We start from the raw sequence: 14,151 nt of genomic DNA on the forward strand, positions 1-14,151 counted from the left end.
TATTTTTGGAGCCTCGGCTTCCGTGGGTGTGTAGTGATCCCACAGGGTGTGCGTGCAACATGCTCACCTAGTTTAACTGGCAAAGAGGGCGTGTTTTTCGCAAGGCTGGTGCTAGGTGGGCCCAGATGCCATTTTTTTCACCTTGGCCGCTTCTTCGTAAGCTACAGGCGTGGACTACCCCATGTCTCCTTTGGCGCCTCGCTAGGCACCCTCCTGTGCTTGCAGACACGCATAGCACGACATTCCCGTAATTCGGCCCTGGTACCGCAACTATGTTCCACAACCTGCTCGTCACCTCAAACTTGTTCAAGGTGTACAGAGTCTGCCTACATAGAACCCTATGGTATCGTGCTGCCTTTGTCCTCAGCTCCTCCTCATGTATGCTCAGGTAGTTGGGGCCTTGGTACAGATGTAGTAACCGAAGCTATTTCATTGTCTATGCACCGTAGGGAATTTCCTTGCATGGTCCATTCCATTGCAGGGTACTGCTCCATTTCCCACCTACATTCCATTGGATTGAAGTGAAAGTGTAGTAAACTCATTGTGTTCCCACAGATGATCAGCAGCATTAGAACTTGACAAGCGATGTACAGCCATGTCGGTAAGACATAATTATTTATTTAATTATTTATACAAACATCAGTCCCAAAAAATGGATTTTAGCAAGCTGGGTAAATACAATCAAAAATACTACAAACAATTGGCAAGAAAATAAAATAAAAATTTGTTAAAAATGTATACATAAGCAAAACCAGGATGAAACAAAAAAATGGAACAACAAATTGTACAAACAGAGTCGTACAATGAACAACACTACATCCTGATGCAGGAAATCGTTAGATATGCAAGGCATACATTTGAAGAGGTTGCTGCAAAACAACGTAATTTCTCAGTTTGCTCCACTCCCTTACTGTCCTTGGTAAAAACTAGTACCTAAAACAGCTGTTGCATGTTTGAAAGAATGTTATGGTTAAATCATGGTGCTGTCTGGTGGCGTAAGCAGAGGAAAAATATAAGAAATTAGCAAGACCTACATTATAGTGCCCATTAATTATCTGATATCAATATTTAAGACAAGAGACTGTATTTCTTTCACTTAGGTAAGGTGAGTTTGCTCTCGCTATGCGAGTGCTTACTGACGTTAGCCCAATATTGTTGTAGATGAAACAAGCTGCCTTCTTTTGTTCGCTTTCAATTGTACCCTCATTGGTTGGTGTAACGTATCTCAAACAATGACAGCATAGTCAAGTTAAGGTGTTACTATGGATGTATAGGTAAGCAAATGAACAGTGGGAGTAGAATGCTTGAAGGCCGTTCTAAGAAAGAAAAGTTTTGTATTAGCACTGCTTGTGATGTAATCGGTGTGGTTATTCCAGAAAAATTGTTAGTAATCCAGAGCCCTAGATACTTATAATGCTGTGCTTCAAAGAGAAAATTCTTGTTTGAAAAGTACTGTAATTTTAATGGCTTGTTTTTATATGTAATTGTGATGAATACAGTTTTGGTGAAGTTGATAGGTATTTTCCAAGCATCACACCAAGCAATTACTTATTGAAAGACATTGTTTAACAACACTTCATCGTCTGGGCTTTTTACTTGAGAGTACATAACACAATTATTTGCGTACAATTTGATTTTAACAGCTATGTTGTTCACAATGTCATTGATAAACATAATACATAAAAGTGGTTCAAGCATGAGTCTCGGGGGGAACGCCAAAATCTACGGAAACCTTTTCAGAGCATTGTTCCCCTAATACAACAAATTGCTGTCTGTTAACTAGGTAGGCTGTAATGCAATTTGTTAACTGAGTTTCTAAGCATCTGGTCTAGCTTAAAAGTAAAATTCTTATGCAAAGCTTTGTCAAATGCCTTTGAAAAATTCATGAATATTGCATCTATTTGGACACCAGGGTGTGTTAGATAAGGACAGACTTAGGGGGTCTCGACTATTTCTAGTCATTAGCAAAATTTTTTATGTGAGGTGGGAAAGTGTCTTTGTAAAAAGGAATCAAACTTCGTTTTGTGAAACATAGCGTGGCTTTCTTGAAAAAAATTCATATTTCACTGAAGGTGGAAAAGAGTTTTATTGACTTGCAGATTTTACAAATTTGAATGCCTATCACTCTAAAATTAATGCATTGTGCCCCGCCAAAATGTTTTTGGTAAATCTGCACCACTTGTACTGTTGGCCCATGGGAAGTTAACTCTATTTCACTGCCATGTTGTGCATGGTATTCAGATGTGGTGAGCAGTGTTCGTGGTGCTGTGCGGTGTGCTTAGACGAAATGATGTGAGGATGACGAAAAAGACAAAGAGACAATGATGCTGGCATGTGGGTGAATGGACGATAAAGAAAAAGAAGACTTGAAATGACAAATGAACAAGTTCGATCAATAGCGAAGTAACATGCGAAGAATGAAAAAAAGGAAAAATGTGCTTGGAGAAGCTTGTGGAGCAGCAGAGAAGTGAGCAGTGCCACAAGAGCTCATTGCGTTCGGTTCCCGAAGCCCAGCTGCTGCCTGGCTACTCCAGTGACCGAGTGATTCCTCAGCCAGCCATGGTCCGCTGCACCCCTACTGGTACAAATCCCAGCCGTTGGTTGACTGGGACCAGACTGTGCCAGGCCTATCCTGCCGTTCGTCCCCAGGCCTCCCATGACCTGTCTGCCCATGCCATGCTCATCCCTGCCATCATCATGAAACGGAATCTACTGATCCGCAGACAGTACATTGACATCCACGCGCTGAACACTCACAAACATTTATCGCGGTGTGGGACTATGTAGCTCTGTGCGACTTTAGTGGTATTAGGCAAGTGTGTAGTACTTAGAAGTTTTTCTAGTGTTTCTCTAATGTAGTAACCTTCACCTCGTTGATTCTTGTATTAAAATAATCTGTCAAAATGCAGTCTTGCTCCTCTCGGCAACGAAAGTTTCGCCTTCGTTACTATGATTTTCTGAACCTTCTCTCACAAATGGCATCTACGGCGACAGGACGAAGCCATTTCTACCGAGTCGAGATATATATAGTTAAGATGAGTCAACAAGAGCTTGTAACGCTGGTGGAATGAGTGAGACTTTATTGGTCGGTGTTAAGGACATGGGTAGACACACAGTTAGATTGGGCTGATCTCTTAAGGCACGTGAGGAACGGGTCGCACAAAGAGAGGTGATGAAAGAACGTCTGTAGATGGAAGAGAGGGCTCTTCAACTGCGACATCAACTGGCCGAAGTTGAAAGCGGCCAAGAACAACCAGTGCGTGATAGAGAAGCGGAAAGAAATCGAAGCCAGCCGAGCTTGATAAACCCTCACAACCTAACACAAGTGTTCAGCGAGAGTCGTGATGACCTGGATCCGTATTTCAAGAGGTTCAAGCACCAAGCTAATGGTCAAGAGTGGCCTAAGGAGAAATGGGCTACAGCTCTTTGTTCCTCAGTGGAGGAGCCTTGAAAGTCTTCGGTCACCTGTCGCCAGAAGATTCCATGGATTGCAAGAAGACTAAAATGGCCTTGCTGCAAAGGTCTCGTTTCACAGCTGAAGGCTATTGTGGAAAGTTTTGGCAAAGGAAGCTGCAAGACGGGGAAACTGGCAAACAGTACGCCACGAGACTACATAGCTTCCTTGACTGCTGGCTGGAAATGTCGGGAAAACGGAAAAAGACTTCGCATCCATGTGCTCCTCATTTTAGCTGAGCAGTTCTTGAGTAACTGTCATCTGTAATTTTTCCTAAGAGAGAAGAAATGCAATGGCAGAAGCCACTGATACCTTCTTTGAGGCCCAACAGCAACCAAACTTGTTGTTTTTCCAATATAAGTCTGAAAAGAGCTCTTTCAAAGAGCAAGATGGGTGTACGTCTATCAAGTCTTAACTCAGATGTTTCATCTGTAGTCGACCGGGACACAGAGCGTCTGTTTGCTACACGAAGCCCGAGCAACTCTTTTGTAGGTATTGTCGCAGACCATGCATGTCCAAAGAATAACGGTTGATCAAAGAAGACTGCCTCCTTTATTGTGTCACCTGACGATAAATCGGACATGCCCAATCTATCGATGACTTTCAACAAAATGAATACATTGCCAGTGCGCCAAGAACATGCACCGCACTGGCTACACCTAACTTGCCCGTGTTGCAAGGAGAGGTGTTCAGCCAGTCTCCATCTTGAGGGATATTGGAAGCAACACTTTTGTTCTGCGCCATTCACCAGTTTCAGATGCAGTGCTTATGAATACTACCGCCAGCATTTTATTGGCTGATAGTAGTTGTATCGAGGTACCCAAAGCAGAGGTAGGCATGCTTTCGCCTTATTTTTCTGGAAGGGCAATAGTCAAGCGTATGACATCACCTCTTTACGAGGTCATTGTAGGAAATGTCTCCTGCTCCCATGACACTAATGACTCAGACACAACATGGAATGAGTCAGCAAACCAGAAGAAACCGACATCTAGTGAGGCACCCAACTATGAAGCAAACACCAAGGATGGCTGCAGAACGCCTATACTCTGTTCCATACATAGCAGTCAATGCTGTGGAGGCTACGGAAGAAGTTTGGTCAAGAAAAGTTATCACTCCATGCGTTCTGTCTATGCTTCACTGGGTGTTCTGTTCCGTCCATGCTTCATTGTGCGCCAACAGCGTTCGCTTGTGCAAGCATGCACGGGAGGCTCCTTGCGACAGGTTGCAAATAAAAAACTCGAAAAGAACAACAAAATAAAAATTATCTGAAGCAACGACTTAGCAGCCGTATACCACAGTGTGTTTATTTCTAAGGATTAAAATTTGTTTCATTCAATACTGAGCCTATATAAAAAAAAGCAGTTGCACGCAATAGTGGTAAAAAAACATCTAACCATATCCAAGTGTGAACGAAGCCACTGTAAGAAGTCTCTCTAGTAGCCTCCACAACGTTGACTGAGCACTATGTATGGAACGGAGTGTTGCTCACTTCTGGTTGGTCTCTCAAGCAAAGGACAACGCCAGAAGCTGACAACTGCTAAGTTTGGAAACTTGTAATGCGGCAATCTTTTCTCCAAGAACAAAGGAGAAGACATTGGAAGCCTGTAGGGCAATAGTGGGCACAGTAATCCCTGGCAAAGTGGTCACATACCGGTCATTTATTATTGACAAAGGAATTCTGTACCGCTGATACCACCTGGCTCCTGGTAAAATGTTTCAACAAGTGTTGGTTCCAAAAGCTTTGTGTGGCCAAGCGCTGAATTTGGCTCACGAAATGCCAATCACTGGACATCAGGGTATCAAGAAAACGAAGGATGAGTTTTGGAGTCATTTTACTGACCTGGTATGCAAGAGGAAGTCCGAAGATATGTGAAGTCTTGCGACACCTGCCAGAAAACGTATCCTGAAGTCAAAGTAGGCAAAGCACCTCTTGGACGAATTCCTCTTCTCAATACGCCGTTCAAACAGGTGGTCGTGGATATTATATGACCTCTGATGCCTGTTTTAACAAAAGGTAATTGCTATATTCTCACCTTGGTGGATTTCGCCACACGATATACTGATGCTGTTGCGCTGCCCGCAATAGATTGAGCAACAGCAGCAGATAGGCTGATGGAAATGTTTTCCCAGATAGTATTTCCATGGGAGATCCGTTGTGATCAAGCCCTCTGCTTCACTTCAGAATTAATGAAGGAGGTGAATGGTCTACTGGGAATTGAGCACTTGAATTTGATGCCTTATCAGCCGATGTGCAATGGTCTGGTATTCAATGGCACTTTGAAGCAGATGCTGTGCAAGTTGTGCCAAGACCAACCGAAGTCACGGGAACACTTTCTTGCACCGCTTTTATTTGCATATCAAGAGGTGCCCCAGGCCAGCATAGGCTTCTGTCCTTTTGAGGTAATATATGGCCAACATGTCTGAGGACCTTTAAATGTTCGCCAAGAACTGTGGACTGGGCATTACTTAAATGACGAGGTCAAGGCCACATACGGATATCCACTTGATCTGAGAGAATGCCTTGAACAGACTTTAAGGCTGGCACAAGAAAATCTGTTCTGAACTCAAAACGCACAGTGAAAGTATTTTGACCGAAGCTCCCAGAAACGACAACTTAAAGTTGGTGACAGGGCTGTTGTAATACTCCCAATCGCTGAAAACAAGCTACTTATGCACTGGAAAGGGTCATCTCATGTTACAGGGAAGAAGAGCGACCACACCACGACTATTGGCTGGACTTGGGACATGCTGTGAAACTGCTTCATATTAACCCTTTCAAGGTCGATTTTTTTCGCCATATGCAACCGCCAGGATTTTTTATCGCAGATTTAAATTCTTCAGAGGGACCTATTTCGAAAAAAAATTACCGTAATTTTTCTAGGGCCCAGTGAGAAAAAATATTTTGCGTGGGTATATATGTACTGTTTATTCATGAAAAACAAGAATAAAAATGGGAAATGAACTTATAAGAATTTAAAAAAATTGATGCATTGTTATACACAAAGTTCAGAAGCTTAGAAAATGTGTACCATGAGAATATTTCACAAGCCTCAGATGTTCCTCCTTTTTGACTAATATTTACGTCCATAGCGTAATCGAACTGCGTAGGTGAGCGCACTCAAGAAAACTGTGTGGTTGTGTGCCCGTCAAAAAAGCAAAACGTGTGACAAACTTCTGATAATCCTTCATCTTATCACCAACCAGAGGCAATTAGTTTTTGCGACTCTTGGAAAAAAGAAATTCATGCACGGAGGCATCCTTTGCGTATGTGCACCCCTGTGAGCAATAAACGAGTGAGTAACAGGCAGTCACCCTTTCAGCAATTAGTAACGAGGTGGTCATCAGTTTGGGGAGCGCGAAAAGCCGAAACAGCTTGCGGGACAAAACCCAAACTAACCCCCGCGCGCGCCGATATGCAAGCGATAGCAGACGCGCCAGAGCAAGCAAACCATGCTATGAAAACCGAGAGAAACTGGCGTGAGAAAAAAAATTTCCTGTGTTCCTGCATAGTGCCAGGATATGCCAAGCGAGAAAAAGTTAGGAAATTGGCGTGCTTTTTAAATGCACAGGTGACGGCATCGACCATTTTGGACTTGTTTGCGGCACTGTATATTGACGTCATTGACCCTGAAAGAGTTAATGTGCTGAAGCGATAAGAAGAACGCCGGCCAGAAGTTGTTCCTCAGGCTTCATCATTCATCATTGTCAAAGAAGAAGAATCACACACCCCTTCCTAAGTTTAAAGTAAACGAGAGCAAAGGTATTGAGGCGATAAAATCCAGCAGCAAACTGCACAAAGCACAATGTGCTGATATCTGCAATCACTTGGACACATTCCGAGACGTGTTTTCAAAAGTTTTGGGAGAATGAATATAGTTGAGTGTCAACTAGAGCTCACTATGTTGGCATTGATTAACACGTCCCAATACCTATTGCCATTTGCAATGAAGGAAATTGTAGAGAAAGAGGTCCAAGATATGTTGAAGCTGGGCATTATTGAACGATCGCACTTCCCTTGTAACTCACCTTTGGTACTCGTCAAGAAAACCAAACTACAGCTTCTGTGAATGCATTGATTTTTGCCACATCAACGACATTCTGGTATCTGATGCCGAACCCATACCAAGGACTGACATTATGTTAAGCGAAGTCAGAACGAAGACCTTTTTCTCAAAGTTGGACCTTACAAGAGGCCATTGGCAAGTACCCCTAGAGAAAAATGCAATCGGTACATTATCACTTTCTTTACGTGCCTTTTGGAATCAAGACGGCAACAGCAATGTTTACACGAGAGCAGCATTCCGGGCAAGTTGGTAATCCATTGCTTAAATGATATTGCGCGACATAAAAAACGACACGGACGTGAGAGAAGACGAGAGAGAAGACGACACACCAAGCGCATTGCGCTTGGTGTGTCGTCTTCTGTCACGTCCGTGTCGTTTTTTATGTCGCGCAATATCATTTAAGCAATGTTTACATGGTTGATGAGGACGCTACTGCGGGCATCCAATACGCAGTGCGCTACATAGACAAAGTTCTGATTGCCACATCTATACGGGAAAAACATCTAGGAATCCTGAAACAGTTGTTTTAGTGGATCAAAGAAGCGGGTTTGAAAACCAAGCCTCAATAATGCGAGATCGGAATGACCTCAAGGTTGATCAGAAAGTTGCGTGTTCGAATCACATCTCGGTCACCACTTGTGGGAAGACATGTGGTTTATGATCTCTCACATTCTTTATTACTCGTTGGTCGAACACAGACGAAATCACTGAACGCAGCTGGTCCGATCGTTTCTTGTTCGAGCGTGTGGCATGTAGAGCTGCGTGCTTAGGTGCCACTTCGTCGATTAAACGCTGATGGCTCGCCATAACATCCCATGCTTTCCTTGGTCATCAACTGGGAGATCCATCTGGTAGAGAGCACAATAACGAGGGTGGCAAAAGCCCCAAGACCAGAAATGAAAAAACAGCTTCATTCCTTTTTCGGCCTAGCGGGATATTACTGCTGGGACGTGATATGACGTGCAAAGAAAGCCAAGCCCCTGACTGAGATGACATGGAAGAAGGAAATGAACAAGGTAGCCTGGAATTCTGAAACAAACGAAACATTTGAAGCGCTCAAGCAGGCTCTAGCATCTGGACCAGTTGTCAAAGCAGCCGAGCTAAGACAACATTCGTGTTACGTACCGACGCCACTGATACATTGAATTCAGTTTTCAATTCAGTATTTATTTTCCCTTAGACAGAGAAGGATCCTTCATATTTAAAACAGCGCCAAAAAACACGGACAAGGGAGGACACAGGATGAGCGCTGTCCGCTGTTATAAATATTGACATATTTATCACTTATATTACTTATATTTATCGGGCGACTACGTTTCGCCGGCTAACAAATGTTATCGCACAGCGCTTGACGTGCCTGCATGTATCCGAAGTTTCTGGAAAGTTATCGATGCTTCTATCCGCTGTCCGTTGTCACCGAACCTTGTGTTATCTGATTTCATCGCATGACTCGAATGGTGTAGAACTTTGTGGAAGGCATGCGGGTCCCAACGATTAGTCTTGAACATTCGATGACGGCTGTATAAAAGCCGACGCGCTTGACCCGCTGATCAGATTTTCGCCAATTGCCGACCGTGTGCGCCACTATCGTTGTGCTATAAGTGTAGCCTGTTTTTGTGGGCACAGGTTCGCCCAATAAAAGTTAGTTTTGTCTTTGACAGTATTGCTACTGCATTCTTCGTCACCACCACGTGACATCTGGTGGAGGTGCTTTTCGTTCATGTATGGGATGCCCCTGACAAGCCATGATCCCAGCCCGGACCGCAAAGAGAACACCAACGTAGTTCCGGACCATCGAGCAAGCCGCCGTCTTCAACAGCTGCCCCTGGAGCACGGACTTCTACCTGAGAAGACCAAGAAGATTGTGGCCAAGGCAACCACAATGGCAGCCCCAGCGTCCCCCGTCGTGCGGCAGCAGCCCAGGGAGCCTCCGACGTTCCGCAGTTCAACATTCGAGGACCCGGAAACCTGGCTTGAGACGTATGAGAGGGTCGCTGCATTTAACAGCTGGAACAGCGACGACAAACTGTGACATGTCTTCTTCGCATTGGAAGACGCTGCCAGGACGTGGTTCGAGAACCGAGAAGCCACCTTAACGACGTGGGACCTGTTTCGAAGCGGCTTCCTGCAGACCTTCACAAGCGTAGTACGCCGAGAACGAGCCGAAGCACTACCAGAAACCCGAGTGCAGCTGCCTAATGAAACCACCGCGATCTTTACAGAAGAAATGAGCCGCCTATTTCGCCACGCCGACCTGGAAATGTCCAAGGAGAAGAAAGTCCGCTTACTGATGCGTGGTGTAAAGGAGGAACTTTTCGCCGGAATGGTACGAAGCCCACCGAAGACCGTTGATGAGTTTCTTCGCGAGGCCACTAGCATCGAGAAGACACTGGAAATGCGGAACCGGCAATTCAACCGCCGCACGAACTCGACAAACTACGGCGGAGTTGCGTCACTGGCCACCGACGACCTGCGCGAGACTATCCGAGTGGTCATGCCGGAGGAACTACAGAAGCTGTTGCCTTCATCACAGCCTCAAGTGGCTTCGATTGCCGAAGCCCCACCTGCCTGACGCTTTGGGTTTGCTCGCACTTACGACCGCGTGCGCTGCTGCTTCTACTGGTCCAGCCTCGCACACTCCGTATGGTGCTATGTAGCTGCTTGTAAGCCCTGTGAACATCGCAAAAAGATAGCAACGCTTCCTGCCGGGTACTTACAGCCAATCGACATTAGCAAAGCGTACATTACTGCGCATATGTGCCGTGTTGTTCCACCCTGAAACGAGTGAATATGAGCGGCCGAACCACTTAAACAATGGCAACTGTGATCCAGATGCATATATTACAAGCTGTTAATTTATTACTGATTCTCGCATTTCTTTAACTCCATCATATTTGCAGTTTGTGCATGCCATAAAGCATTATTAGATCAAACTGTACTTGGCATAAGCGCTCATTTATAGGCTGTGTTGTTCTCTCGCGAAAATGCAGATGCCATCACTGAGCGAGATCTTTTTTTATGCTGCTGTATACCGAATGCACCGTCTCTTGTTTCCCATTTGATGCAGAGGTAAACAGCGAATCTCTGAAATTGAGAAATGTGTCAGCATAACCACATGCACAGACCCACCCATCTACGTAGTGAATGTGACCGGCAGCCTATGGGTTTGGTGACGCGCTATGTCGCCGCTTGCCGCTTGTTGTGTATGCGCCATGCTAAGTGAAGTGTAATTGATTTCAAATTGCAAAAACCAAAACTATAAAAGCAGCTTCCTTCGTCCTTACTGCTCACATTTCAGTTCAGGACCACCGGTAGTGGGCGCACGAACTCCATGGTGCCAGGCTTAACCTTCGCTGAACAGTATCAGCATTGGCTCGTGTGCGCTGCTTGAGAGGGTTGAAGCTTGTGCATTTTAACTGGGTAGGCATGTTTGACTTATTTTGAGCGCGATTAATTATAGATATATATCAAGCGAAGACGCTGTTGCTATCGTGTTGTGAGTTCTACAAACGATCACACGGGGTTCGGTCGAATGATGGTCTGCACACTGATATTGTCGGTGCCGTTGTCATGAAAGCCCGTCTCAGTATGACAACTTGTGCTCATCGGTTACGTTGTACAGTGAAACCTTGTTAAACCGTAGTTGGCCGGAGCTCGGAAAAAGTACGCACCGAACGATAGTACTGCTTAACCGAAATAGCACGAGATCGCCGACTTACCTGTCAAAAATGGAACTCGGAGAGAGTGCTATGAAAGGGGAAAAAACATCCAGTGTTTATTCACTTTGCGTGACAAAAGTGTTATTTTCGTTTGATGCCGTGGTGGCCTAGCAACGATGACAGAGGCCTCAAACTTACTGAAGCTGCGAGCCAGCTTTTCAGCCAGCCCCCTCTTCTCAGCAAACACTCGCATGGCATATTCCTTGTTGGTGTTATGTATTCTCCGTGCACGCGCACGGTAGTGGTGCAGAAGTAGCGGGGCGCCTTTTTCATTGCGAGATGCTGTTCTCGTTGCGACGATTGCATTCGTGAGGCTGACACAACGCGTAGCTTCTGCCACTGTCGGGCCTGAATCACCCGTGCTGTCGCTTTCCATGTTGTCCTCATCACTGTCGCTAGTCGACACTCCGGCAGCAACAGAGGCAACGATGGCGAAAAGTTGAACCTGAAAGCCGACATCTCTTCGCGGTCGCAGTAGTGCTGCCGAGCAACTTCTTCGCATTCCACATGCCACACACCGTAGTCAACAGTAGATCCTTGTCGCGTGCCAGGGCCGACTTCTTCGTGTCACGTTCGATAGCACGAACGATGTCTTATTTTTCTTCTATGCTGAGCACCCAGCATCTTTTTTATCCGAGCTTCGGCATGACGCGAGTCCTTTGTGCGACGCCACAATGCTCTCTGGCATGGCACCGAAATGATGTTGATGTGGCTTCATGCGCAAATGCACAGGGTGCTTGGAGGCCGTTGTTCTGATCTCTGAGGCTTGTTGCTCTGCCGGGCCGCCTGATGGAGACAACACACCGCCATGTTTGCCTGTTAAAAAGTGAAAACACTGCGTGTTAAACGATATGTACGCAGTAAGGTGGTGCGGTTTATGCGGATACAAAACACATTATGTTCAATGGACGTTGATTCGGGGATCTGTCTTTACTACTTTTAAAACGAAACTACTGTTTAAGCGGGTACAGTTTAACAAGGTTTTACTGTACAAGCACCGATATGCCTAATAAGTGTGCTGGCAGGCTTTCAGAGCTTTTTCGATGTGCCTGTGGCGATTTGAGCCCTTAGGGGCAGTAAAAGGCATGCATTCATTTTTTTCGGACTGCTAACTTTTTTGGACATTTTCGCGACCCCTGGGGAGTCCGAAAAATCGGCCATTGACCGTACAACTGACCAAGAGGATGCTTGAAATGGTCTGTAGGGTGAATCTTATCTTGTTGAACCTTCAAAGGAATCCGGCAGCACAGTGTGTGTGTATGCCTCGGTGGTGTCTGGTAACACAAGGCCACAGCATGAGGTTTTGGCGACGTTATCAGTCCCCTTTTTTTCACATGCAAATCTGCGCTGCACTTGGCACACATTGTAAACTGGTCACATTAAAAGGTAATGTAATTAATTTTTTGTTGTGCTCTCTGGGGATTGAGGCTCCACAGTACCATTGCTGGTCGACAGCTATTCAATAAAAAGAATAAAGCCGAGACAAACATTTTCTGTCAGTACATTAATTTTGTGTGCACTGTGAACACAACCTGCTGTGGTGGCTATGGCATTGTGCTGTTGAGCTTGAGGTTGTGGGTGGCTTGTGCATTTACACTTGTGCATTTAAGTGCCCATTGCAAATTTTGGTTTTACACTGGATGTTGTAGCGCTTGTCTAGGGAGCGTTTTACAGCAAGTATTTCTCAAACTGGTTCATTATTAGAGGAGATAGGATATATTGAGTGTCATGTTGCTATGCTGCCAGGAGATGAGCTTCACTTCCAGTGTAAACTCTCTCCCCTTCTGTCTCGACTAGCATCCCCAAGCAGCCTTTTTTCCCTATCTTCTCCCATACCAGAGTCAAGGCACCTTTATGGTGCAACCCTTAGTGTCTTCTTTTTTTCTCCCCTTCTTTTTGCTTCACGGTGCACTCTCAGTGACAGTACTGCATATTCTGCTTTGGATGATTTGACAAGGTCACATACCATGACCGGGCACATTGAAAGCAGTGCATCTTAAGTAGAGGCATTTGTGCAGGTAACCTTGATTCCTTCGCTGAAAGCATGGCTCCCTCGAGAGGAAGGGCGCGCGAGCATGTTTTTTAATATTTCTGCTGTTTTTATGCCATACAGTCATGCGATACTTTGCACACGCAATTGCCACTTCGTGATCTATGTGTTTGTTTTGCATTCTGAAACTTGGTGAGAGGTACCCCAAGGGGCGAACATTAGTGTTGATTTTAGTGTGCCTCATAATCATATTGTGGTTTTGGCACGTAAAACACCAGAATGTTGTGCATTGTGAACTTGATGAAATGAACTGTTGCTAGCTTGTTCAAGCTGCCGGGAACTTGTGGATTAGTGATGGCAGTTTTGTTTTATAGCGAAGCTTTTTTTGCCTGCTTTCCCCGGTTTGGCCTGGCTGCTGGGTGTTGTTGGGATGGTGACTATCTCGGCGAATATATTTGTGCATACAAAGGTTATATGAAACTACCAGCAAAGTGGCATGTACAACCCTTGTATGCTGACCAAGTATGCAGAATAATAATTTAAATTGTATATTAATGATTTATTAATAAATTAAATTAAATTATGGGGTTTTACGGGCCAAAACCGCTTTCTGATTACGAGGCATGCTGTAGTGGAGGACTCCGGAAATTTCGGTTACCTGCGGTTCTTTAATGTGCACCTAAATCAAAGTACATGGGTGTTTTCGCATTTCGCCCCCATCCAAATGCGGTCACCGTGGCCGGGATTCGATCCCGCGACCTCGTGCTCAGCAGCCCAACACCATGGTCACTGAGCAACCATGGTGGGTGATTATATTAATTAATACCTTGCATAGAACCTGAACATTTATTTGTTCATTTTTCCTGTATTGTACTTTCTAGTATTAGTGCTTTTGTTAATTTTACTCGTGCTTTTTCCTTGAAG

General features: G+C 45.0%; 1 protein-coding gene across 1 annotated transcript in view; it reads left to right on the forward strand.

Annotated features, from left to right (window-relative positions):
• Positions 1-14,151, forward strand: part of LOC126529734 (uncharacterized) — a 184,109-nt gene that overhangs the window by 7,658 nt on the left and 162,300 nt on the right. The gene's annotated exons all lie outside the window — the stretch shown is intronic.

This window comes from Dermacentor andersoni, chromosome 9, assembly GCF_023375885.2.
Source record: "Dermacentor andersoni chromosome 9, qqDerAnde1_hic_scaffold, whole genome shotgun sequence".
Taxonomy (NCBI): domain Eukaryota; kingdom Metazoa; phylum Arthropoda; class Arachnida; order Ixodida; family Ixodidae; genus Dermacentor; species Dermacentor andersoni.